Consider the following 27,670-nt stretch of genomic DNA (forward strand, 5'->3'; position numbering starts at 1 on the left):
CCAGAAGTTCCAGCTCTGCCCAGCTGTGTCCCCCTACCCCCACAGAACAGGAAGCACATGTCACAGAGCACTTCGTGCTTCAGCCCATTAGCTGAAACAACAGAGAGCATCTCCCAGTAAACAAAGATTAGTTACATATCCATCTGTTGCACAACCACTAGCTCTGAACCATAAAACCATTGATAAAAGAAAAACTTCAGCTGAATTATATTTTTAAAAGTTTAATTTAGCAATGAACAATTCATGAATTGGGCAGTCCCTAGAATCAGGCAGATTCACAAAGACTCCAGTGCAGCCACATGGTGGAAGATTTATAGACAAAAAAAAGGGAAATGACATACGGAAATTGGAAGTGAGGTACAGAACAGCTGGATTGGTTACAGCTCCACATATGCCTTCTTTGAACATAGTTTGAACACTCAGCAGTGTATAAATGGTTAAAGTATGGCCACTGGGACTGGCTAAAACTTAGCTATTGTGACAAATGCATACTACTAAGTTAGGTTTTCAATTTTGTCTGCCTATTAAGCTAGGTTACAGTTCATCCACAAGGACTCAAATATGGAAGTATGGAGTCCCTCTTAGGCCATATTTAGTTTGCTTTAACACCATATACCAGCATGTAGGTTGAACTACACAGCCCAATATGAAACCTGCTGACAGAAGTATGTAGCAATATGGATGTAAAGCCAAAAGACCCTCTCCAACATACTTTATAGTCACACCCTCTGTCAAGGAGGAGAAAGGGAAAGAAGAAAAAAAACCCAATAATATACAGATTGAAAGGGGGGGAATTTTACCTATAGGAAAATAATTACAAAAATTAGAAATGCCAGTTATCTCCAAAGGAGAAAGAACCCACACAAGAATTCTGGCACCATGAAAAATGTGAATGCTGTGACACCACCAGAAGATCACACTAGTTCTCCAATAATGGCCCCCAACTAAAATGGAAACCCAGAAATGTCGGCTAAAGAATTCAACCCATGGATTCCAAGAAAACTCAAAGATGTTCAAGATGAGATTGAAAATCAACAAAAAGAAACTACTAACACGATCCAGGAAAAGAAGGAAGAGATAAGCACCTTCAAAAGAAATCAATCAGAGCTTCTGCAACTGAAAACCTTACTTAAAGAATATCAAAATACAATTGAAAAATTTATCAATAGACTAGACTAGACTAAGCAGAAGAAAGAATTTCAAAGCTTGAAGACTGGCCCTTTGAGCTAACCCAGTGGTGTGGGGGTGGGGGAAAATAAATAAATAATTTTTAAAAATGAACAAACTAGGATATTTTGTCTCATACTTACAGTGGACGACCTTGATTTTTCCACTTCTTTTCAGGGATGAGTCATATGGTGATAGAAAATGCCCTCGACCTGGAGGAGCAGTTTGCTCATCTGGACCTGAACGCCTCTGATAAACAGAGTGGAGGAGGAAGTACAGCAAGCCAAGAGTGCTATATACCTCCTCACTTAAGGAACAAGGAAGCATCTAAAGGATTCTATGATAAAGACAGTTCAGGTTGGAGTTGTAGCAAAGATAAGGATGCATATAGCAGTTTTGGGTCTCGGATTCAAGAGGAAAGCCTGGTTATTTCAGTGATTATGGAAGTGGATCAAGGGGAAGATTTGATGATCCTGGATGGAGTGACTATGATGGTATTGGCAGTCATGGTGACAGAACTGGCTTTGGCAAATTTGAACGGAGTGGACACAGTCATTGGTGTGACAAGTCAGATAAAGATTATTGGTCAAAACCGCTTCCACCAAGTGAATGCTTGGAGTAGGTACTCTTTTCTGGAGGAAACACTGGGATTAACTTTGAGAAATGTGATGACATACCAATAGAGGCAACCAGCAGTAACTGTCTTCCACATATTGAAAATTTCAGCAATGTTGACATGGGAGAAATTATCGTGGGGAACATTGAGCTTGCTACCTGCGTCTGTATAAGAGACCACTTGAGCAGGCTTAGTGTGAGCAACAAGGCTGTTTATTCACTTGGGTGCAAATGGGCTAAATCTGAGAAAGGAATCAGCAAAGGGTGGTGGGATTATCATTGGTTCTTACAGGTTTGGGATAGGCGGTTGAGTCAGGAGCAAATTTTTGCGGGCAGCAGATAGATGTTACAAAGTACATTCACAAGGGCGGGGGGAATGTTACAAAGTACATTCACAAGGGTGGGGCTGGTGTATTGTCACAAGGGCAGGGGAGAAATGTTACAAAGTACATTCACAAGGACGGGCAATATCACAAAGTACATTATCACAAGGGCGGGGGAATGTCACAATGGCTTGACCATGGTGCGGCCAGCTCAGAGGACCTTATATTCCTGTCTTTTTATGTTAATAATGAAGAAATAAAATAAGAAAGTAATGAAAACTTTGGGTGAAAATTTTGGGGGCAGTATGGATGGGTGATGGGCAACATTTCTTAGAGCTGCTTCAAGTGGGATTGGGGCAGTGTGGGAACCCAAAGTGGGAGAGATTAGACTGAAGTAAGATTTTGGGGGAAGGGGTGATATTGTGGGGTTGTTAAAAGCAGCATTTGTCACACAGAGTGATTAGTGATAGCCTGGATGCAGTTTTGTAGGAATTGAGAGATTAATCGGAAGACATAAGGTCCAATAAGAGAAGGAGGAAGATAGGTATTACAGGACTAACGATTGGAAGAAGCCAGGATACCCAGTTAGAGAGTGACCAGGTGGGTCCAGCATAATTAGTTGCCTGATTAGTGAGTTTTTGAGCTCTTTGAGTTTTTTGATGTTACCATATACCAGGCCAGATTGATTTAAGTGAAAACAACACTCTTCATTAATAAATATACCAAGTCCTCCTTTTCCAGCAGTGAGTAAATTGAGGCCTTGGCGGTTCTGGAGGACAACTGCAGCTAAAGAGTCAACCTGGGCTTAGACGACAGATAAAATTTGTGATATATCTGTAACGCTAGCAGAGAAGTCATTAAAGAGGCTGTGGAATGTTATCACAGAGGTTGAGATGCCTGCTATTCCAGTTCAAAGTGCAATAGTGGAGGCAGAAAGTCCTAGACCCATAAGTAAAGGGATTAGTGGGAAGACTGTTTTTTGTCATGTTGATGTCATGAGGGGGACAGGCAGTTGTTCGTTCCCATCTACAAACTGGATTTTGGGGGTAAGGAAGACTAGGGAACATGTGCCCATCTAGCTGGCAGGTAGGCACATGTAGGTGGAAGAGCCACATAAAAAGAAGAGACCAGCTCGGTCGGGGAGACCCTACCCAAGTGGCGCTAGAGGAATTAAAGACACACAGAGAAATATAGAGGTGTGAAGTGGGGAATCAGGGGTCTCACAGCCTTCAGAGCTGAGAGCCCTGAACAGAGATTTACCCACATATTTATTAACAGCAAACCAGTCATTAGCATTGTTTCTATAGATATTAAATTAACTAAAAGTATCCCTTATAGGAAATGAAGTGATGGGCCGAATTAATTGCAGGGGGAACACGCCCTTAAGACACAGATCGCTCAGGTTTTTGTTTGTGGCTTAAGAATGTCTTTAAGTGGTTTTCCGCCCTGGGCAGGCCAGGTGTTCCTTGCCCTCATTCCCATAAACCCACAACCTTCCAGCTTGGGCGTTATGGCCATTATGGACATGTTACATTGCTGCAGAGGTTTTGTTTATGGCCAGTTTTGGGGGGGCTTGCTCCCAACATGTCTCCCTTCTTTGATTTGCAAAAAGATAAAAGGGCAGCTTTGTCACGGTGAGCTACTTCTTGCAGGAGTCGGGATCCGCATCTGCAGACTATACAAACAACATAGATTAAAAGCACAATCATCATTGAAATCACAGAGCTTCCAAGTGTTTTTATCCATTTAAATGGGTTACTAGCTGCTAATTTGTCTGCAGCTCCTTTAAACACTCCAGTTTCTGGCATTAAGGTCAGGTGTGCCTGGGATGCTTTAAATATTTGTTCTTTTAATTTTGCTATATCCAAAAACAAGTTTGTAGAGTGTCCTTCTAGATTTTTTTTTTATTCTTTCCCAAATTTTGATCTTATTAAGAGCATTAAATAGTTTCCACAAATCCTTATGTTTAGCTCCTACAGCGGGCCATATCATTTGAGGTTGAGGTGCCACTATACCGCCATGGTTCCAGATAATAGGAACTTTTGCCGTACTTATCATTTTTACCATCTGATTTGTTCAGATCATCTGAACATAGTATGGCCATGGCACGCAGACCGAGAGGTGCAATTTAAGCTAAACATCCCTTAGGGAACCGATCAATAATGATTCCATAGGAATCGTTGTGCAGCACCTCTGCCTGTTCTGCAGAGCAATCTTCCTAAACAAGTACATTCATTTTTTCTAACTGGGTCCAATCCTGTTTACAAATAGGTTTTTGAGGGTGGTATGCCTCAATTATAGGATCAGATTTATTATGGTAAATACTGAGATCAGAAAGCATGTGTAACTGTGTCATAGTGATTGCATCCAGGCATTATTACCAGCCCTTATTGAAGGAATGCTCATGGCAGTGGTGATAACTGCTATCATAGCTACCATTAAATTATTCATTGTGACTGGTTGTCCCACTTTCCTCAGGTTTTCTTTTGCCATCTGTGACAGCTTCTTGATCTGCCCCCAGGTGGGTGGCTGTGTTCGACGGGTGTGGGCCGTGACAGTAGGGGTCCTCCTCAGCGTCAGTCTCAACATGTCTGCAACTGGGGGGTCCCCGGGATCCTCCCAGAGTCCCTTCCTCGGCATCTGGCTCATAATAAGGTTTCAGGTGTCTTGATAGTACCCAAATCGGCTGTTGGTTTTGGCCTGGAGAAATACAAGCATAACCTCTACCCCAAGTTATTATTTTACCTATTTCCCAACTTTTTGTCATTGGATCTTTTCACCAAATAATGCTAGATTAAATTGTATATGGGCTGTCCTGTAATCCCTATTTCTCCTCCTTTTTTGTTTTTGTCAGCAGTTGTTCATCTATATGAAATTGTAACTGAGCATTTTCAATTAACTGTGTGGAATGAATCACGTCTGAAGAATCAGAAATCACATTAATAGGCATATCAGAAGCAGTCAATACCTCAATTACAGCTACAAGCACCACTTTTTGAGTTGAAGTATAGGAAGTCTGGAAAACTTTACTTTTTGAACCAGAATAAGAAGCTTTACCATTACTAGACCCATCTGTAAAAACATTCTCAGCACATTCAATTGGTTTAAATTTAGTTATTTTAGGGAGAATCCAATTAGTTAATTTCAAAAACTGAACCAGCTTCATTTTGGAAAAATGATTATCGAGAATACCCACAAAGTCAGCTAAATGGGTTTGCCAAGTAAGACTATTTATAAAAGCTTGCTGTATTTGTGCCTTTGTGAGAGGGACAATAATTTTTCCAGGATCATATCCATGTAATTTAACAATCCAGTTCTCCCAATCCCTATCATAGTAGCAATTTGATCTAAATAAGGAGTTAGAGTCCGTGAATTAGTATGTGGAAGAAAAAGCCACTCTACTAAGTCCTGTTCTTGGACAATAACACCAGTAGGTGAATGCTGAGTTGAAAAGATTAGCAAATCTAGAGTCTTCTCTGAATCTATTCTATTTATCTGAGCTTTATGGACTTGTTTTTCTTTTTTTTTTTTTGAGACGGAGTCTCGCTGTGTCTCCCAGGCTGGAGTGCAGTGGCATGATCTCGGCTCACTGCAAGCTCCGCCTCCCGGGTTCACGCCATTCTCCCGCCTCAGCCTCCCAAGTAGCTGAGACTACAGGCGCCCGCCACCACGCCCGGCTAGTTTTTTGTATTTTTAGTAGAGACGGGGTTTCACCATGTTAGCCAGGATAGTCTCGATCTCCTGACCTCGTGATCCACCCGCCTCGGCCTCCCAAAGTGCTGGGATTACAGGCTTGAGCCACCGCGCCCGGCCTGGACTTGTTTTTCAATCAGTTGTAACTCTGCCTCCACCTCCTTTGTTAATTGCCAAGGGCTAGTGAGACTAGGATTTCCTCTAAGGATAGAAAACAGATTATTCATGGCATAGGTAGAGAGCAGGTCATATCCAATTAATATCCCCTAGTAATTTTTGAAAATCATTTAATGTTTTTAATTTATCCCTATGTATGGTTACTTTCTGTGGTACAATGGTAGTGTCATTTACTAAGGTCCCCAAGTAGGAGTAAGGAGTAGTAGTCTGAATTTTGTCAGGAGCTGTAATTAAACCAGCATGAGAAATTGAATTTTGCAAGTGATCATAACATTGGAGTGGTATTTCTCGAGTGGGGGCAGCACAAAGTATATCATCCATATAGCGAATAATGTAACACTGTGAAAAGTTTTGATGAGTAGGTTCAATGGCTTATCCCACATACCTCTGGCAAATAGTTGGACTGTTTAACATGCACTGTGGCAACACTTTCCAATGATAATGGTTAGCAGGCTGCAGGTTGTTTACTGCAGGAATTGTAAATGCAAACCATTCACAGTCTTGCTCAGCTAAGGGGATAGTAAAGAAATAGTCTTTTAAATCTATGACTATTGAAGGCCAATTTTTTGGAATTATAGCAGGCGAAGGCAATCCTGCCTGTAATGCTCCCACAGGTCGTATAACTGAATTGATGGCTCTTAAGTCAGTTAACATTCTCCATTTACCTGATTTTTTTCTTAATTACAAAAACTGGAGAATTCCAAGGAGAATATGTTGGAGCTATGTGCCCATTTTCTAATCGTTCAGCAACTAACTTCTCTAAAGCCTCCAGTTTTTCTTTACTTAGTGGCCATTGTTCTATCCAAATTGGCTTATCTGTTAACCATTTTAAAGGTATAGGTTCTGGAGGCTTAACAATGGCCGCCATAAAAATTTTTTTCCTAATCTTTGGTGGGAACTCTGTTTTTCCACTTGAAGCGGTTTTTTTAAACCTTGCAAATTTTTTTCTGGTCTCATACCAGGGACATAACCCATTTCATGCATTGTATGTTGACTTTGAGAGCTATATAATTGTTCTGGAATTAGAACTTGTGCTCCCCATTGTTGTAATAAATCTCTTGCCCATAAATGTATAGGTACAGAAGTTATAATTGGTTGAATGGTCCTAGGTTGTCCATCAGGCCCCTCACAATGCAAAATATAACTACTTTGATATACTTCAGCAGCTTTACCAACTCCAACTATGTTAAATTGAGTGGGTTGAATTGGCCACGTGGACAGCCAGTGCTGTAGAGAAATGATTGAAATTTCCGCTCCCGTATCTACCAAACCTTTAAATTTCTTTCCTTGAATAGTTATTTCACAGGTAGGACGTTTATCAGTAATTTGATTTACCCAATAATCTGCTTTGCCTTGTTTATTTGTGTTTCCAAATCCTCCCATTTCTTTAGTTTAGTTTCACTTTTCCCCATTCCCAAATATGGCACAATCAGGAGCTGTGCTATGCGCTCTCCTGGCTCTGCTTTCCAGGAACAGAAGTAGATACAACAATTTGAATTTCCCCATTGTAATCTGAATCAATGACTCCTGTATGTATTTGTATGCCTTTTAAACTTACACTAGACCTTCCTAAAAGTAATCCTATTGTCCCTGCTGGCAAGGGTCCACAGACTCCTGTTGGGACCTTTTGCGAGGGTTCCCCAGGCAGAAGACTCACAGCTTTCATGCAGCATAAATCTACTGCGGCACTACCAGCAGAGCGTCCCAGTCAGTAGGTGTCAGTATCATTCGACTAGAAACAGTAACATTCTTAAACAGTCCCACTACAAAAGGAGAACCTGGTCCATACTGACTTATTGCTTGTTTTAATTCTTTGAGTAATTTAAAAGGAAAAGGCTCAAATGTAGCTATAATATTCCCCTCTTGATCTGGGGTGTGTATTCTAACAGGAAACTGCCAAGTCTCTAAATCACCCTCTTGTCTAGCTTGCTGAATTCCTGCCTGAATCAAACTAAGAGCAGTCGCTCGAGGCGCTGCTCGAACAGTAACTGGGGTAATTACTTTTCGCCCAGTGTACTCCGGAAAAGAAAGATCTGGGGGGTCATTTTCTTCAAAATAATAATGAGGGGGTGCAGAAGGGTAGGGATGAACCTCTCCTTCCTTTGCCGCTTTAGCTTCAGCTGGCAAATAAACATGCTCTGTAACCTCTTCTGTTACTTCGCTATACTCTTGTTCCTTCTCTTTATCAGTGTGAAAAAGTTCCAAGGTGAAACGAACCAGACCCAAACTTGCTCCATTGTTACCCTGAAGCTTCTGAGCTCCTCTTCTTACTCACCAGGGGATTGCTTTAAGAGTACTCGGGTGTCCTCCAGCTTGTTTTCCATTCCAACCGTCGATCCGGCAACCCTTCGACCTGGATTCCAGCCCCCATGAATGGACGCCTCTTGCTGAGACCAGCTCAGTCGGGGAGACCCTAACCCAGCGGTGCTAGAGGAATTAAAGACACACACACAGAAATATAGAGATGTGAAGTGGGAAATCAGGGGTCTCACAGCCTTCAGAGCTGAGAGCCCTGAACAGAGATTTACCCACATATTTATTAACAGCAAACCAGTCATTAGCATTGTTTCTATAGATATTAAATTAACTAAAAGTATCCCTTAAGGGAAACGAAGGGATGGGCTGAATTAATGGCAGCAGGAACACGCCCTTAAGACACAGATCGCTCAGGTTTTTGTTTGTGGCTTAAGAATGCCTTTAAGCGGTTTTCCGCCCTGGGCGGGTCAGGTGTTCCTTGCCCTCATTCCAATAAACCCACAACCTTCCAGCTTGGGCGTTATGGCCATTATGGACATGTTACATTGCTGCAGAGATTTTGTTTATGGCCAGATTTTGCGGGGCTTGCTCCCAACAACCTTGTGTTAGGCAGAACTGGAAATGTAAAGTGAAAAGGTGAGATGGTGTACTGAGAGGAGTCCTGCACCCCAAATCCTAGAGATCCAGCAAGGACAGCAGCTGTTAGAGGTTGTAATGGGGATTGATGGTGCAATTGTGTAGAGTGAGAGGTTTGGTTTTCATGGTATATGAGAAAGCGCATAGTGTCTACGAGTAACCTTTCACTGCTATTGATGGGGCTGGGTAAAAGCAAGCAAGAGGAGGGGTCAGGAGGAGAGTCAGATGAGCAGGGAGAGGGTAGCCAAGGATGGAGTGAGATGCAGGGTAGGTGTCTTCCTAAACAATAGTGACTGCCAATGTTTTTTTAGTTTGTCAATAATGATAGGGGGCTTATCAGTAATGTGAAGTTGGAATGCTCCCATCTGTTTGGTAATGTGTGTGGCTGGGTTCTGGAGATAAGGACTAAAGGAACATTTGGAAGGTGGAAGGTTGCCTAAAGGGATTCCAGTAGGCTGTTGTCAGGAGATGCATAAAGGAGCAGCAACAGGGATAGTTGTCTGTGTGATTAGGGGTCCAAATATTGGCGGGGAGAGGGGGGTGGAATTGACATAAGGAGAAAGGTGCTGCAAGTAGATGCGGAGAAGTGTGGCAACTTGTTGGTGCGAAATGTCTAGGGAGTTCTCACCAAATCTGTCTAGAAAGTAAAGAAGTTCCTCAGGCGGGTAAAGATGAGGGCTATTAAAGGAGGTTCGGAGGTGCAGGGAGACAGGAGAGGTAGCCCAGTCGGCCTGTAGAGCCGGGATGGCTGTGTAAGAGCAGGAAGAAAGGGAAACACATAGCCAACAATTCTTTGCTAGAGAAGGATTGGAGGCAGTGAGGAGAGAGTGGGTGAGATTGATAGTATGCTGGGGGTACCTAGGAAGAGGTAAGAGTGACTGGAGAATGGGGGCAAGGATTAGTGAATAGAAAAGTAAAAAAAAAAAAAAAAAAAAAAAAAAGGACTTCATCAGGATAGAAGAATTGTGTACCTTGCCACTGAAGATCTTCTATCCACTCCCAGAGCGAGTTAAGGGTGGCGGTTTGAGGTAAAACCAGGAGATATCAGTTATGATGGTTTGGAGGAAAAGTGTAAACCGGCAGTGTAAACAAGGGCAGGGCATTTATGAGTAGTTGAGAATGGTGAATAGGAAGTATGACTAGACTGAAGATAGTAGGGATGACAAGTTTTTGGGGCACAGTCCAAGTAGTGGGGGTGACTGCATAAAGCCCTGTTACAAAAAGTAGGGTAAGGATGAATAGACCTAATAGAATGAAGGAATGTATTAGGCTCATAAGGGTTATTACTGTTCTTCAGAAATGCGAGTGAGTTTAAGGGAAGTAGGGGAGAGTACCTGCGATTTCCAGGAGGAAGAGGAGAGATCAGGCTGGCTGGCGGACACAGCTTTATTCTGGAACGGTGAATCCAATAGGGAAGGTCCTGCAGGCGGACAGCAGTTGGGGTACTATAGATGACTAAATAGGCTTCAGCCCATTGAGGTTGTAGAGTTTGAGGGGTCAGATTCTTAACAAGAACTGATTGTCCAGCTAGGGTGTCTTCATATGGCTGGGAATCTGGAGTAGGGAAGAAAAGATTAGCAGCCTGGTGAATTTCCTGTCTGGCCTGCTGGAGGACCAGAAGATAGTCCTCCTTGAGAGCTGGTGTCTGGCATGAGGTTGGGGCCCAGCAAGAAGGTACGTCCATGTAAATTTTCAAATGGACTATACCCTGTAACTTCTCAAGGATAGGCTCTAATTCTAAGGAGGGCAAATGGTAAAAGTGCTGTCCAGTCTTTTTTAAGTTGGAGGCTGAGCTTGGTGAGGTGTGTTTTTAAAAGACCATTAGTTCTTTCTACCTTTCCCAAAGATTAAGGATGGTAGGGGGTATGAAGTTTCCACTGGATGCCAAGGGCCTGGGAGACTGCTTGAGTGACCTGACTAATGAAGGCCAGCCAGTCCTTATCAGACTGTATAGAGGTCAGAAGGCCAAACAGAGGAATTATGTCTGACAGAAGGGAAGAAATGACTGTGGTGGCCTTCTCAGACCCTGTGGGAAAGGCGTCTACCCATCCAGTGAATGTATCTACCCAGATCAAAAGATATCTTAGTTTTTTGACTCAGGGCATATGGGTAAAGTCAATCTGCCAGTCTTGGGTGGCGGCAAATCCTCTAGCTTGATGTGTAGGAAACAGAGGGGGCCTGAGATATCCCTGAGGGGTGGTAGAGTAGCAGATGAAACACTGAGAAGTAATTTCCTTGAGGATGGATTTCCATGATGGAAAAGAAATGAGAGGTTCTAAGAGATGGGCCATTGGCTTGTAACCCACATGAAAGAGGTTATGAAAGGATGATAAGATAGAATGAGCCTGTGAGGCAGGAAGGAGGAATTTTCCTTGATCCAAGGACCACTTGCCTTGAGTAGGAAGGGATTGATAGGTAAGAGTTTCAATGGGAGAATAGGTGGGAGTGATAGATGAGAAGGAAGAAAACTGGCCGTGAGGGACAGATATGCGAATACTAGCTGCTTCTTTTGCTGTATTATCAGCATAAGTGTTGCCTCAAGCAATGGGATCTGGTGACCTCTGATGCCCTTTGCAGTGAATGACTTCAGCTTCCTTGGGCAGTAGAGCAGTCTTAAGGACGATTTTTATTAAGGTGCGTTGATGATGGAGGACCCTTGTGTAGTGAGAAAACCTCTTTCTGCCCGTATAACAGCATGGTGATATAGGATGTGGAAGGCATACTTGGAATCAGTGTAGATATTGACACGTAGTCCCTTTGCAAGGGTAAGGGCCCAGTTTAAAGCAATGAGTTCAGCTTGTTGAGAGGTAGTGGAAAGGGGCAGGGCAGTAGCTTCAATGACAGATGTGGAAGACACTACAGCATAGACTGCCCTTGCTGGTGACTGATGATTGGGCCTTGAAGAACTACCATCATAAACCAAGTGTGGTCTGGATTAGGAACAGGAAAGAAGGAAATATGGGGAAATGGGGAGGATGCCATATGGATTAGAGAGATACAGTCATGAAGTTCAGGTTTGGTGCTAGGTGTAAGGTGAGAGGATGGGTTGAAGTTTGTGCCAGGACACAGACTTTGTGGGAGTTTCAATGAATAGTTAGTACAGTTGGAGGAGTTAGGAGGCAGAATGTATATGCGCCAAGCGTGATTAGGAAAATAGATGTTGAAACTTATGAGAGCTATAGTGAGTAAGTGGGGCATGGGTTGTGATCTTGAGGGCCTCTAGAAGTATTGAAGCGGCAGCTGCTGCCGCATGTAGACATGAGGGCCAGCCTAGAACTGTGAGGTTAAGTTGTTTGGATAGGAAGGCTACAGGTCGTGGGCCTGGTTCCTGTGTAAAAACTCTTGACCGCACAGCCTTGTATTTCAGCTATATGTAAGAAGAAGGATTTGGGACGAGTTAGGGAGTGCTAATGTGGGGACTGTTTCTAGGGCTGTCTTTAAGAAACAAAAAGAAGAGTGGGGAAAGGACTTAGGGTCTATGGGGTCAGTCAGGTTTCCCTTTGTGAGTTTATATAGTGGTTTAGTTGGATTGCAAAACCTGGTATCCAAAGGCGAAAGTATCCAACCACGCCTAGGAAGGAAAGGAGTTATTGCTTTGTAGAAGTGGTTGGGGTTTTGGAGATTAGCCATACACAGTTAGCAGGGAGAGCATGTGGGTTTTGATGAAGGACTCTGCCAAGATAGGTAATGGATGGGGAAGAAATTTGGGCTTTAGAGGGGGATATATGATACTGTTTTGAGAATATATGTCGAAGGAGCAGGAGGGTATCCTGTTGGGAAGATTCATAAGAGGGGATGCAGAGGAGAAGGTTGTCCATATATTGAATAAGGTGAGAAACAGATGAACGGAAAGAAAGTAGATCATGAGAAAGAGTTTGACTAAAGTAATGGGGGCTGTCTCTGAAGCCTTGTGTCAGTACAGTCCAGGTGAGTTGCTGAGACTGGTGGGTGTCAGGGTCAGTCCATGTGAAAGCAAAAAGAGGTTGGGATGAGGGGTGCAAAAATAGTGAGGAAAGTATCTTTGAGGTCAAGGATGGAATAATGAGTTGTGAAGGGAGGTATTGAGGATAGAAGAGTATATGGGTTTGGCACCACAGGATGGATAGGTAAGACAATTTGGTTAATAAGGCAAAGATCCTGAACCAAGCTGTAAGATTTGTCCGCTTTCTGGACTAGTAGGATAAGGGAGTTGTAAGGAGAATTTGTAGGCTTTAAAAAGCCATGCTGTAACAGGTGAGTGATAACAGGCTTTAGTCCTCTTAAAGCCTGTTGTGGGATGGGGTACTGGTGTTGAGTGGGGTAAGAGTGATTAGGTTTTAATGGGATGGTAAGGGGTGCCTGATTAGTCACCAAGGAGGGAGTAGAGGTATCCCATACTTGTGGATTAAGGTAGGGAGACATGAGAGGAGAATTCAAAGGAGGCCTTGAATCAGGTAAAAGGACAGCAATGAGGTGTGGTTGTAGTCCAGGAATAGTCAGGGAAGCAGATAATTTAATGAAAATGTCTTGGCCTAGTAAGGGAACTGGGCAGGTGGGGATAACTAAAAAAGAGTGCATAAAAGAATGTTGTCCAAGTTGGCACCAGAGTTGGGGAGTTTTAAGGGGTCTAGAAGCCTGGCCGTCAATACCCACAACAGTTACGGGGGCAAGGGAAACAGGCCCTTGAAAAGAAGGTAATGTGGAGGGGGTAGCCCCTGTATCGATTAAACAGGATATGGACTTACCCTCCACTGTAAGAGTTACCCAAAGCTCAGCGTCCATGATGGTCCAAGGGCTTCCAAGGCAATCAGGCAGCATCAATTTTCAGCTGCTAAGCCAAGGAGATCTGGGAAGGAGTCAGGCAAGGAACGCTGGGTTTGAACTCCAAGAGCTTTAAGAGTGGCAGCGATGTGAGTTAGAGAGTCTGACTTCCAGTGGGGGCCCACACAGGGGTTTCAGCGTGTTAGGAGCCCCGGGGAGCTGTGGCTTAGATGTTCTGAAGGTTTTGTATGCTGGAGAAGTGGTTGTGGGTTGTCTTACAGTGGAGGCAAGCAGCTATAACTCAGAGATACGTTGCCACTTTGCAGCTGCTTTTCTGTTATTGAACACCTTGAAGGTGAGGTTGATTAAATCCTATTGTGGGATTTGAGGGCCAGAATCCAACTTTTGGAGTTTTTTTCTAATGTCAGGATTGCATTGGGTCATAAAATGCATATTAAGGATAAGGCGGCCTTCTGGACCCTCTGGGTCTAGGGCTGTAAAGCATCTAAGGGTAGCTGCTAAGCGGGCCATGAACTAGGCTGGGTTTTCATTTTTACCTTGGGTAGTTTCCTTTAGCTTGTCATAATTAACAGCTTTGTATGCTGCCTTTTTGTGCCCCTAGACTAGGCAGGAGACCATGTAATCTCACCTAGCTATACCTGGGGAGTCTGTGTGGTATTGCCAACAGGGATCCTCTCGGGGAACTGCCCTGGTGCGCTCTTGGAGGCCTGGCTCATGAAGCTGGCAGGTGTCTGCATAGGACGGGGCTAGAGAATAAACTCTTTCTCATTTATCTGGGTAGAGGGTATAGGTCAGGATGACATTTATCTCACTCCAGGTTAAATTGAAGGACTGAGTTAGATATTGGAATTCCTGTATATATTTATTGGGGTCTGATGAGAAAGAGCCTAAATGCTGTCTGATTTGGGAAAGGTCTGATAGAGAAAAAGGCACATGAACCCTGACTATGCCTTCAGCTCCAGCCACCTCTCTAAGAGGAAATTGTTGGGCAGGTGGAGGAGAGCTAGTCATGGAATGAAACTGTAAGCCTGACCGGGTGTGAGGAGGGAAGGTAATAGAAGGGTTATAGGGTGGGGGAGTGGAGGCTATAGAAGAATTGGGACCTGATTCAGCCTGGCTAGGAGTGGCCAGGGGAGGAGAAGAGAGGTAAGAGGGGTCAGTGGAAAAGGAGGATTCAGAGGACTCTGAGTTTGGGGTGGAGACCAGAGGAGCGGATGGGAGAGAAAGAAGGAAAATCTGGGACAAGTTGCATTGGGAGCAGAGACTAGGGAGGGAATGAAGTGTAAAAAAATGCCTGGACATAAGGCACCTTGGACCATTTGCCCATTTTTTGACAAAAATTATCTAGGTCTTATAGGATAGACAAATCGAAAGTACCATTCTCTGGCCACTTGGAACTATTGTTGAGTTCGTACTGGGGCCAAGCAGTATTACAGAAAAAATAAGATGTTTAGGTTTTAGGTCAGGTGTTAGTCGAACGGGTTTTAGGTTTTTAAGAACACAGGCTAAGGGGGAAGAGGGAGGAATGGATGGCAGAAAGTTACCCATAGTGGAGAAGGTAAGTTTAAAAAGGAAGGTAGAGACATGGAGAAATGGAGGTGGCAGCTACAGACTTCCAGTAGGCGTCCCTGACTGAGTCCTGGGCTGTAATGTGGGTGAGCAGCCAAAGCAGGCATCCCCACAATTGACCTGCCACCAAGGGAATGTAAGTGAATGATCAAGGCAGGTGTCCCCATGGTGATCAGACACCAAGGGAAGACTGTCTTCCCAAGTCCATGACCAACATTGGAATTTTTGAATGCACGGATAAAGTGTATCTCCTTTTTGTCTCTACCAGGAAGGGAGAGGAACTGAAATTGAAAGGAAAGAGATTGAAGGGAGGTGAGAGAGGTTAGGTAGAGAGCGAAAAAACCGCTCACCCGAGTGTGAAGAACTGCTTACCGATTTGGAATTGGTGAGATGGTCCTTGGGCTGGCTGGTATGATGACCCGAGGTCATAGGTGGATCTCCTCACAGAGGGAGCGTGAGTACAGGGGACCAGTCTCTCGAAGGAGTTCCCCTGTCCCGGGTCTTTGGCACCAAATATTATGCATGTCCGTATAAGAGACCACCTGAGTAGGCTTAGTGTGAGCAACAAGGCTGTTTATTCACTTGGGTGCAAGTGGGCTGAGTCCGAGAAAGGAGTCAGCAAAGGGTGGTGGGATTATCATTTATTCTTATAAGTTTGGGATAGGCGGTGGAGTCAGAAGCAATTTTTTGCAGGCAGGGGATGGATGTTACAAATACATTCACAAGGGCAGGGAGGAATGTTACAAAGTACATTCACAAGGGCGGGGAGCATGTATTGTCACAAGGGTGGGGAGGAATGTTAGAAACTACCTTCACAAGGATGGGGAATATCACAAAGCATATTATCACAAGGGTGGGGGAATGTCACAATGGCTTGACCACGGTGCGGCCAGCTCAGAGGACCTTACAGAGCTTACTCACTATAATCATCCTACTCCACTGCAAAAACATGCCATTCCTATTATTAGGGGAAAAAGAGACTTAATGGCTTGTGCCCAAGCAGGGTCTGGGAAAACTGCAGCATTTCTTTTACCCGTACTGAGTCAGATATATATAGATGGTCCAGGAAAAGCTTTGAAGGCTGTGAAGGAAAATGGAAGGTATGGGTACCATGAAAAATACCCAATCTCCTGGGTTTTAGCCCCAACAAGAGAATTGGCTGTACAGATATGAGGAAGCCAGAAAATTTTCATACCAGTGTAGAGTTCATCCTTGTGTAGTTTATGGTGATGCTGATATTGGTCAACAAATTCAGGTCTTGGAACATGGATGCCACTTGTTAGTAGCCATGCCAGGACGTCTAGTGGATTTGATGGAAAGAGGAAAGATTGGATTAGACTTCTGCAAATACTTAGTGTTGGATGAAGTTGATAGGATGTTGGATACGGGATCTGGACCTCAGATACATTGTATACTTGAACAAGATACTATCCCACCAAAGGGCATTCATCACATCATGATGTTTAGTGCCACTTTTCCTAAGGAAATACGATGCTTGCTCGTGACTTTTTGGATGAATATATATTTTTGGCTGTAGGCAGAGTAGGCTCTACCTCTGAAGTAGTTTGGGTGGAAGTAGTTTGGGTGGAAGAGCCAGATAAACGGTCATTTCTGCTTGATCTCTTAAATGCACCAGGGAAGGATTCACTGACTTTAGAGTTTGTGGAGACAAAAAAGGGAGCAGATTCTCTGGAGAATTTCTTATACCATGAAATATATCCTTGTACTAGTATTCATGGAGACCAATCACAGAGAGATCAAGACGGAGGCCCTTCACCAGTTTTCCTTGGGGAAAAGTCCAATTCTAGTGGCTACAGCTGTGGCAGCATGAAGACTAGACATTTCAAATGTGAAACATGCTTCAATTTTGATTTGCCAAGTGATATTGAAGAATATGTGCCTTGTATTGGCTGTACAGGATGTGTGGGAAACTAGGGCCTTGCCATCTCATTCTTTAATGAAAGAAATATTAATATTACAAAGGATTTGCTGGATATTCTTGTAGAATTTAAACAAGAAGTGCCTGCTTGATTGGAAAACATAGCTGATAAACACCACAAGGGTGGTATTCGTGCATGATCTAAAAGATTCAGTGGAGCATTTGGTGCCAGAGACTATTGACAACGTAGTGGTTCCGGCAGTTCTGGCTTTAGTAGTAGTCATACAAGCAGCAGCTGCAGTGGTGGAGGTGGTCATGACATCAGCAGCAGATGTGGTAGAGGTGGCTATGGAGGCTTCTACAACAGTGATGGATGTGTAGGAAATTATAACTGTTGTTATAAGAGTTACTAAGAGCCAGGCGTGGTGGCTCACGCCTGTAATCCCAGCACTTTCGGAGGCCGAGGTGGGCGGATCACGAGGTCAGGAGTTCGAGACCAGTCTGGCCAAAATAGTGAAACCCCGTCTCTACTAAAAATACACAAAAAATTAGTCCGGCGTGGTGGTGTGTGCCTGTAATCCCAGCTACTCAGGAGTCTGAGGAGGAGAATCGTGTGAACCCAGGAGGCAGAGGTTGCAGTGAGCCGAGATTGTGCCACTGCACTCCAGCCTGGGTGACAGAAGAAGACTCCGTCTCGGAAAAAAAAGAGTTATTAAGAAATTATTTTAGGCAGATAGGAAAAGGGGTCCTTGGGAAGTTTTTGTTTCTTTTAGAGCAACTCCAGAAATTCGTGAGATGGTTTCTTATCTAGCAGGAAAGCCCTGGCTCTTAAAGCCAGGCCAGCAAGCTTTGATATGCAAATACCAGCCATCAGAAACTTGGCCCACCCAAACATGGCAATTCCTGCAGTCTTATTCTTGCCCTGGCCTCCACATGTGCCTGGCGACACGGCCACCCCCACATATCCACACATGTGTAAAACATCCTGGTGCCCTGTATTTGCATATTAAAAGGCTAGGGTGGAAGGGCCAGTTTTTTTCTCCTGCTACTTGAATGACATGCTTGGTCAAACCAATCCCCTGAGCCCTATCCAAATCAGACACCACCTCCTCCAGCCTCCTCATATAAGCAGCCACTTTTCTGTCACACTTGGGGTTTTTCTCTTTGTTCCAATCCCCCTGCCTTCTGTCTCTGTACGGGGGAGCTGTTTTCTTCTTCCTTCCTTCTTTCTTGCCTATTATACTCTCCGCTCTTTTTTTTTTTTTTTTTTTTTTGAGACGGAGTCTCGCGCTGTCACCCAGGCTGGAGTGCAGTGGCCGGATCTCAGCTCACTGCAAGCTCCGCCTCCCGGGTTCACGCCATTCTCCTGCCTCCGCCTCCCGAGTAGCTGGGACTACAGGCGTCCGCCACCTCGGCCGGCTAGTTTTTTGTATTTTTTAGTAGAGACGGGGTTTCACCGTGTTAACCAGGATGGTCTCGATCTCCTGACCTCGTGATCCGCCCGTCTCGGCCTCCCAAAGTGCTGGGATTACAGGCTTGAGCCACCGCGCCCGGCCATACTCTCCGCTCTTTAAAACCACTCTACGTGGGTCTGTGTCATTTTATCTAAATTGACACAAGATTAAGGACCCTGGTGTTCCTCCAGTTATCGGAGCCATATCATTTTGATCCATTGGCCGGGAAACTGAGGTACAGCCTTTGTTGGAGCGGTAAGTATGAGAGCAAGCTTAAAATCTGTTCCATCATTCACAAGGTGCTCTTGGCCTCTATATTAAAATAAAATCAAATAGATCAACCCAAACTACTTTCTGTGTGATATTCTCAGATGTAGAGCCTACTCTGCCTGCAGCCAAAAAGATATACTCATCTAAAAAGTCATGAGTAAGCATCTGTATTTCCTTAGGAACAGGCATGCATCAGCCTAGTACATACACTTAGCATTGGCTGCCCTACTACAGACTCAGATGTGAGGCTTGCTGGTGAGAACATGGAGAACCCCCCTATTACCCATGAGTACTGGGAATGTTGGCCATGTTTTGAACTAGTTTCTTTTCACGGGGAGACCTCGCCATTGAGTAAGGCTGGGAAAAGTTCTGAGGTAACTGAGAATTTCTGGCCAGGGGACATCCTGGCATGATTCACAGGCCTCTGGACCAGACCCAGCCTCCAATAGCCTGTTCCGGGTGTTGGCAGAGAACCCTCAACTATTCTGTTGCAAAACTCTTCTTCCTTCTCTATCCGTGGCGTCTTACTCTATCCGTGGTGCAGGTATTTTTACAGCCTAGGAAAGAAATCCTGTTAGGCAAGATCAGGAAAATGCCTCTAGGAACACTTTTCCCCATTCCTCTGCAGTGAAGTTACTCGCTACCGCGTCTCTGGCAAGCACATAGTATTTCTAAGCTAACAACGCCACCTAGTGGAAATAGGAATCCTCTAGATGAGACACATTTTTTTCCTTTTTCTTTTATAGTAACTGCAGCTTCTTTTTACACCGTTAAAAATCAGGCTCTATGCTTCTGGAAATGGGAAGTTTCTGCCTTTAGCAGTTAGGAGTAAGATGCCTAGGGACCGGGCGCGGTGGCTCACGCCTGTAATCCCAGCACTTTGGGAGGATGAGGCAGGCAGATCACGAGGTCAGGAGATCCAGACCATCCTGGCTAACACGGTGAAACCCCGTCTCTATTAAAAATACAAAAAACTTAGCTGGGCACGGTGGAGGGCGCCTGTAGACCCAGCTACTTGGGAGGCTGAGGCAGGAGAATGGTGTGAACCCGGGAGGTGGTGCTTGCCGTCAGCCAAGAACACGCCACTGCACTCCAGCCCAGGCAACAGAGCAAGACTCTGTCTCAAAAAAAAAAAAAAAAAAGTCTTCCGCAGCCAGATTTTATTCCCACTATTGTCCCATCAGTAGAAAAATGGCCATTCGGTTCCTACGTTCTTTTAAGGCACCTACTATGTCTCTGATTAAAACAGTACTTAATTAGTAAGGTAATTTTAAATTCAGAAGTTAACCGGAACCATTTTTTTTAAGGGTAAGTGCTTTAGCATGGGCTGTAATAGCAGGCAATCTAGCACATTGCCTCCACTAAAGGAGCCTTGCCCAGAAGTGACACAGTCTCTCCGGAGATCCATTTTTCAGAAAGCCAGGCAAATCACACAGGTTCTAGAAAGTCAAAGGGAAATCACACAAGGTGGATAAACTAAGGCTGCATGGGTAAGCGTGGTTAGCCCCATCACTTAGCTCATCCGGTTCCATGGCTTGGAGGACCATGCCTACAACCATGGGGGGCATATTTAACATGGTGTCAGGATCCAGAAACCAGGGAGGGGAGACATTTGGAGGATGCTCCCTGTCTTCTCCACCCTGGCTCATACAGAAAGGAGACTAAGAGGACGCTTCTATTCTTGCTTCTTTTCCTAAATGGGTGTTAGAAACAAAATGCTTGTTTCTCAGTGCCTCAAGGAAAAATCAGGATTCAGACAAAAAGTTTTCTCAGCAAGGCAATTTTACTTTCTGCAGAAAGGGTGTTGCTCATCACCAATCTTGTCACAAGAGCACAATGAACAAAGAAAGGCAGGAATATTTATCCCTTATGCATTGGGTCGTTACTGCTGCATCCTATTTCCATTGATTGGAGCTGGACCTCACAGTCTAAGCTAAACCCGATTGGCTAACAACTTAAAACTTTCCTAAATAGGTAAAGGAAATGGAGAACAAAAGGAAAAGAGGAAGTTGCTTGAGAAAGGATTTAGAAAAGTAGTAACATTTCCAAATAAGGAAGGGGCATAGGCTGCGAGCTGGGATATGCCTGAGCATGTCCAGAACAAATATCTTTGTTAAAGTACAAGGACTTAGAATGTGCTTATTCCCTTATATCAAACAGTTACATAGGATAAAGCTTAACAAAGAGTTATTAGCACAAAGGCAAGGAGGCTTGGAGGAAGTTAGTCTTTAAAGAAAATGATTATTTTTGCTGGGTGTGGTGGCTCATGCCAGCACTTTGGGAGGCCCAGGCGGGTGGATCACGAGGTCAGGAGTTCAAGACCAGCCTGGCCAAGATGGTGAAACCCCATCTCTACTAAAAATACAAAAATTACCTGGGTGCAGTGCCAGGTGCCTGTAATCCCATTTACTTGGGAGGCTGAGGCAGGAGAATTGCTTGAACCTGGGTGACAGAGGTGGAAGTGAGCTGAGATCAAACCACTGCACTCCAGCCTGGGTGATAGAGTGAGACTCCATCGAAAGAAAAAAAAGAAAGAAAGAAAGAAAGAAAGAAAGAAAGAAAGAAAGAAAGAAAGAAAGAAAGAAAGAAAGAAAGAAAGAAAGAAAGAAAGAAAGAAAGGAAGGAAGAAAGAAAGAAAGAAAGAGAGAGAGAGAGAGATGGAGGGAGGGAGGGAGGGAGGGAGGGAGGGAGGGAGGGAAGGAAAGAAAGAAAGAAAGAAAGAAAGAAAGAAAGAAAGAAAGAAAGAAAGAAAGAAAGAAAAGAAAATGATTATTTTTAACATTTATTATTTATTCTTGAATAAGAAGGGAAACTTTGAAGAGGAACTTTTTACTTTTCCACAATGGGTAATAAATTATCTTCAGCTTACACCCCTCTGGAGTGCACTCTGAAACACTGGAACTTCCTTAACCTCAGAACTTTAAAGAAAAAGCTCTTTTTTTTTTTCTTTTTTGCACAAGGGCATGGCATTTCTACTAAATCTTTTCAAGCACTGTAAAATCAACCCAGCTCTTTTAGTAATCATATCAGGCAGGCCCAGGGAAAATAATTCCCCCAAATTAGAGAAGCAAGTTCCAGGAGAACCATCTGAGGATTCCCTTATTTAGGGCCCCTTCAAGTTCCCTTCTTATTGCAGAATCCTAGGCAAGTAAAGGGAGACTTAGGCTGATTTTCTGACAACCCTGATAGGTATATAGAAGTTTTCTAAAATTTAACTCTGGTATTTGACCTCTCATGGAGGAATGTTACACTGCTCCTAAGCCAAACCCTAACTGCAGCTAAAACAGGCAGCTCTGCAAGCAGAAAATAATTTTGGAGATGAGCAATGTGTCTCCTATAGTAGGCCAAAAGGGAAAAGAGAAAATAGGGAGGGCAAAAAAAATAAGGGAAACACCATTCCCAATAGGAAGAGAGGTAATACCTCTTAACAACCCTAATTGGAACTCCTTTCTATGGTGTTTTTCCTTCTTTTATGGTTTAAAATGACTTTTTTTCTCTTTTATAATGTTCTTCCAACCTAGACAAAGTTAATTTTCCAAACCTTAAAATGCTTGGCTTAGAGTTGAACAAGGGGAAAGGGAGCCCAGAAGCCTGACATGCTGGCAAAAGGTAAAAATTTCTTACCAGTTGGGCTTTTGGCTACTCTCTCCCTGTGCAAACCAGTAAAAGGGATAAAAGAATCATTGTTTCTATTCTCTGTAAATTTATAATCAATGGAAAAGGATTTGTAAAGTTGGTCCTAAGCTGTAGACAATCTGGTGTGCTTTGAAGGTCTTTCTGTATGGTTTTGTCAAAAAAAAAAAAAAAAAAAGGTATCTTAGGTTACGATGCAGGACCAGGACCCCATAAGCCTGCTGTTTGAGCCAGCCCAACAAAACGGTCAGTAACAAACTTGGTTACAGGTCTCCATCTTATTTCATGTCCTTGGGAACATGACCTGCAACCACGTGGCAATGCTTTCTTTCAGTGTCCGCCATTTTACAATGGTGGCCGTTTTCTTGTGCTAAGTCAGTTCCACAAAATCAGATAAGCCAGTTTGTCAATCTGGGTGGTGCCAGCTAATCCATCAAGGGCAGGGCTTACAAAATATCTTAAGCACTGATCTTGAGAGCAGTTTAGGGAGGGTCAAAATCTTGTAGTCTCCAACTGCATGACTCCTAAGCCATGGTTTCTAATTCTATGACTAGTTTAGTTTCTTAGTCTGGTCCCCAGGCAAGAGGGGACTCTTATTAAAAAGGGACTCTTATTATCTTTGAATAAGATAAAAAGGGGCTCTTATTATCTTTGTTTTAGACTATAAACTGTAAACCAGGCTTCTCCCAAAGTTGGTTCAGCCTACGCCCAGGTATGGGCAAGGACAGCTTGGGGGCTGAAAACGAAATGGAGTTGTTTGGGGCAGATCTCTTTCACTGTCTCTGTCAAAATTTTGCAATGACAGTTTCAAAAGCTGCCTATCACCCCTTTGAAAATGCCTTGTATGCTCGTGATTAAGTCATAACCTAATTAAGTCTTGTCGGTTTCACCCGTGATGTTATTTTTTGTAAAGTTCAAAAGCCAAAAATCTTAAGTGCTTGGCATGGCTAAAGTCGAGTAACAAAGGATTTCAAAGGATTTTCTTAAAGCATGCTCAGCTTAATTAAAAGTGGATATTCAGGTTATAAGTATATTTTAAAGGTCTTTATGTTTTTCTCTTATTGGATCTTGTTTTTCTGGGAAAACTCTTTTCTTCTCAGTCAACGGAATTACTTTTCTCCATTTTTTTGTCTTACCACTCTTAATGCATGCTACCTGGCCCTGTTCATCCAAGGGCTCCACCCTGAAGCCAGTAATCCAATTAAGAAAATGGCAAATAAGATTGCAGTACATTGAGCTCCATAGAGACAGTGCCGGGGCAAGTGAGAGTCGGATGGGCACTGGGCGACTCTGTGCCTAGCTGAGGAAAAATAACTAAACATGGGCAAAGGAGATCCTAAGAAGCCGAGAGGCAAAATGTCATCATAGGCATTTTTTGTGCAAACTTGTCGGGAAGAGCATAAGAAGCAGCACCCAGATGCTTCAGTCAACTTCTCAGAGTTTTCTAAGTGCTCAGAGAGGTGGAAGACCATATCTGCTAAAGAGAAAGGAAAATTTGAAGATATGGCAAAGGTGGACAAGGCCCGTTATGAAAGAGAAATGAAAACCTATATCCCTCCCAAAGGGGAGACAAAACAGAAGTTCAAGGATCCCAATGCACCTAAGAGGCCTCCTTCAGCCTTCTTCCTGTTGTGCTCTGAGTATTGCCCAAAAATCAAAGGAGAACATCCTGGCCTGTCCATTGGTGATGTTGCAAAGACTCTGGGAGAGATGTGGAATAACACTGCTGCAGATGACAAGCAGTCTTATGAAAAGAAGGCTGCGAAGCTGAAGGAAAAATACGAAAAGGATATTGCTGCATATCGAGCTAAAGGAAAGCCTGATGCAGCAAAATAGAGGGTTGTCAAGGCTGAAAAAAGCAAGAAAAAGAAGGAAGAGGAGGAAGATTAGGAAGATGAAGAGGATGAGGAGGAGGAGAAGGTGAAGAAGATGAAGATGAAGAAGATGATGATGATGAATAAGTTGGTTCTAGCGCAGTTTCTTTCTTGTCTATAAAGCATTTAACCCCCCTGTACACAACTCACCCCTTTTAAAGAAAAAAATTGAAACGTAAGGCTGTGTAAGGTTTGTTTTTAAACTGTACAGTGTCTTTTTGTATAGTTAACACACTACCAAATGTGTCTTTAGATAGCCCTGTCCTGGTGGTATTTTAAATAGCCACTAACCTTGCCTGGTACAGTATGGGGGTTGTACATTGGCATGGAAATTTAAAGCAGGTTCTTGTTGGTGCACAGCACAAATTAGTTATATATGGGGATGGTAGTTTTTTCATCTTCGGTTGTCTCTGACGCAGCTCATGCGAAATAATTGTTGTTCTGTTAACTGAATACCACTCTGTAATTGCAAAAAAAAAAAAAAAAGTTGCAGCTGTTTAGTTGACATTCTGAATGCTTCTAAGTAAATACAATTATTTTTATTAGTATTGTTGTGCTTTTCATAGGTCTAAAATTTTTCTTCTTGAGGGGAAGCTAGTGTTTTGCTTTTGCCCATTTTGAATCATATGAATTATTACAGCGTTTATCCTTTCATATAGTTAGCTAATAAAAAGCTTTTGTCTACACACCCTGCATACCATAATGGGGTAAAGTTAAGTTGAGATAGTTTTCATCCATAACTGAACATCCAAAATCTTGATCAGTTAAGAAATTTCACATAGCCCACTTACATTTACAAACTGAAAAGTAATCAATCTACTCAAAGCATGGGATTATTAGAATCAAACATTTTTAAAGTCTGTCCTTGAAGGACTAATAGAAAAGTATGTTCTAACATTTATATGAGGACTCTATTCTTTAACTCCCATTACCATGTAATGGCAGTTATATTTTGCAGTTCCTACATTAAAGACGACCTGAGAATGTATCCCCAAAAGCGTGAGCTTAAAATACAAGACTGCCATATTAAATATTTTGTTGACATTAGTCTCAGTGAAGACTATGAAAATGCTGGCTATAGATGTCTTTTCCCATTTATCTAAATATGGACTGCTCAGGAAACGAGACTTTCCATTACAAGAATTTTTAATTAATTGGGCCAGCTTTTAAAATGAAGATGCTACATTCAAAATAGGGTATATTTTCCTATATTATGGTTTGCCCCTTTATAAATCCAAGTAGATAGGAGGAAAGAAGACACTGAAACTTTGCATCTCAGTATGAATTATTCAATTTATTTGAATGATTTTTCTTTACAAAACAAACTCATTCATTAGTCATTATCTGCTTAGCAGTTTAGGGAACAATTTGGGAATTTTGTGGTTTTTGAGATTATCGTTTTCTTAAAGTGTCAGTATTTTAAAATAGCATTCTTGTAATTTTACACGCTTTTGTGATGGAGTGCTGTTTTGTTATATAATTTTGACTTGGATTCTTTCCATTTGCATTTGTTTATGTAATTTCAGGAGGAATACTGAACATCTGAGACCTGGATGATACTAATAAACTAATAATTGCAGAGGTTTAAAAAAAAAAAAAGAAAGAAACTGGCAAAAAAAAAAAATCTTACAAGTACTGAATCTTTTGTCTGTTCATGTTGCTGTATATGTGTTGTGTGTAATGTCTATAAAAAGAGCTCTAATTGATTGGCTTAAAGAAAAATACCCCGGCACCTCCACCAGTTTGGGTGCTGACGAGTTGATGGGTGCAGCACCCCAACATGGCACAAGTATACATATGTAACAAACCTGCACGTTATGTACATGTACCCTAGAACTTAAAGTATAATAAAAAAAAAAAAAAGAAAAAAGAAAAATAAGTGCCTTAAATCAAATGCTTTTCAGTTCACATGACTTTAAGAAATAAAAATAGTCTTAAGGATTACTGGTAAAATGAAAGTGCCATCAAAATGCAAAAAGGTGGTGTAAATCATACAACTTAGATACTAGGTTTGCTAAAAGGTTTCAAGGTTGTACACTGCCTGCTTTACAGATAAGTAAGGCCTGGGACACATGGAGCTAGATGTTGAAAAGTCAGACTTTATCTGCACTTCTGTCTGGGTCCTAGGATGCACACCTGGTACATAATTAAAATCACTTACCAACCAGGTTTTTTCACCAAAAAGAGAAGTTGTTAAAAGTTAACAGTGCAACATGTATTTGAGATCACCAAACAGTTTTATATGCAAGGCATATAAAAACAGTAAAATGTGGGTTTTTTTTTTCAGTAAAAGATTATAAGAAAGCAGAGAAATGTAAATTTTGCCCTGGGATGAGGGATTATGTTAAATTTGATAAGATAGAGCTAGAGGTTTAAACAAGTTATAGAAAGATTGAAAATATTAATCTTGCAAAATCTGTAAACATTAGACTCAAAAAGGATATTATATGGTATTTTACAGTTTATATTCAAGTTATATTAAGGACTTCAACAGGTGTTCTCAAATGCAGGTTTTTAATATCCTTAAAGATTGTAACATTGGAAGAGAGAAAGAATGTACAGGACTCATAAAGAACTGACACGTTCACAAATATCAAGCAAAACAAGAGTTAACTAAATAGAATGCACTTAGAAAGTTAAAGCAACCTTTTTGACTTTTGCTTGGAATACTGCTGATCCTTGTTTTGATTTTCAGAGTCAAGGAAACTTATTTTGAACTATTTACTACCTTTAATAATTGAATAAGGTATATTCCTGTGAACAAAATTTCAAGCATGTTTGTTTTTCTCTGCCTGGTTCCTCTAGAATTCGGAAACTATCTGTGAGTACTCTTAGCTTATGGCAATATAGTTGTTTGCATCAGTGAGTGCAATAAGAATCCATTTTTCTTTTTCAACAGGACATAATTGGAAAATCTGGTTATTTTACCAAGGCTTTGACTAAAAGGGTGTGTTTCCCTTTAAGGAATCAAGCTTGACATGCAGAGCCAATAAGAGCCCCTTGGAGAAAAGTGGCCTCATACACTGTCTACATAGTCCCCACACAGTGTTCTTAACCTGTGGTCAGTAAAGAATGTCACTTTCTAACAAGTCCAGGAGCTCCAAGTTTATCTTAGGACCTCAAGAGGAGAGGATCACTTAACTCACAGGTATTTGAGGATACAAACCCATGGCTGAGCTTGGCTTTAAAGGTCTTACCTGAGATTCCTTGTGGAACAGAGTTCCATCAAGGTCAATCTAAAAGGCCTATGTAGAAATAACCATTCTTGCTTTGCTGCATTTTATGCAAATAATCAGGCCAAGTATAAGACTAAAGTTTATTCTACAAACAACACACACAGTCTTATCATAATTTGTTTTTACC

General features: G+C 42.5%; 2 pseudogenes across 1 annotated transcript; both read left to right on the forward strand.

Annotated features, from left to right (window-relative positions):
- The first annotated feature begins 1,346 nt into the window (after nt 1–1,346).
- Nucleotides 1,347–17,489, forward strand: LOC100429540 (ATP-dependent RNA helicase DDX3Y-like; annotated as a pseudogene).
- A 6,165-nt stretch (nt 17,490–23,654) lies between these two features.
- LOC702417 (high mobility group protein B1 pseudogene) lies at nt 23,655–24,852 on the forward strand (annotated as a pseudogene). Its single transcript, XR_011726.5, has one exon. The product of XR_011726.5 is annotated as a high mobility group protein B1 pseudogene (transcript).
- Nucleotides 24,853–27,670: the final 2,818 nt, after the last annotated feature.

Source organism: Macaca mulatta, chromosome X, assembly GCF_049350105.2.
Source record: "Macaca mulatta isolate MMU2019108-1 chromosome X, T2T-MMU8v2.0, whole genome shotgun sequence".
In the NCBI taxonomy this organism is placed as follows: domain Eukaryota; kingdom Metazoa; phylum Chordata; class Mammalia; order Primates; family Cercopithecidae; genus Macaca; species Macaca mulatta.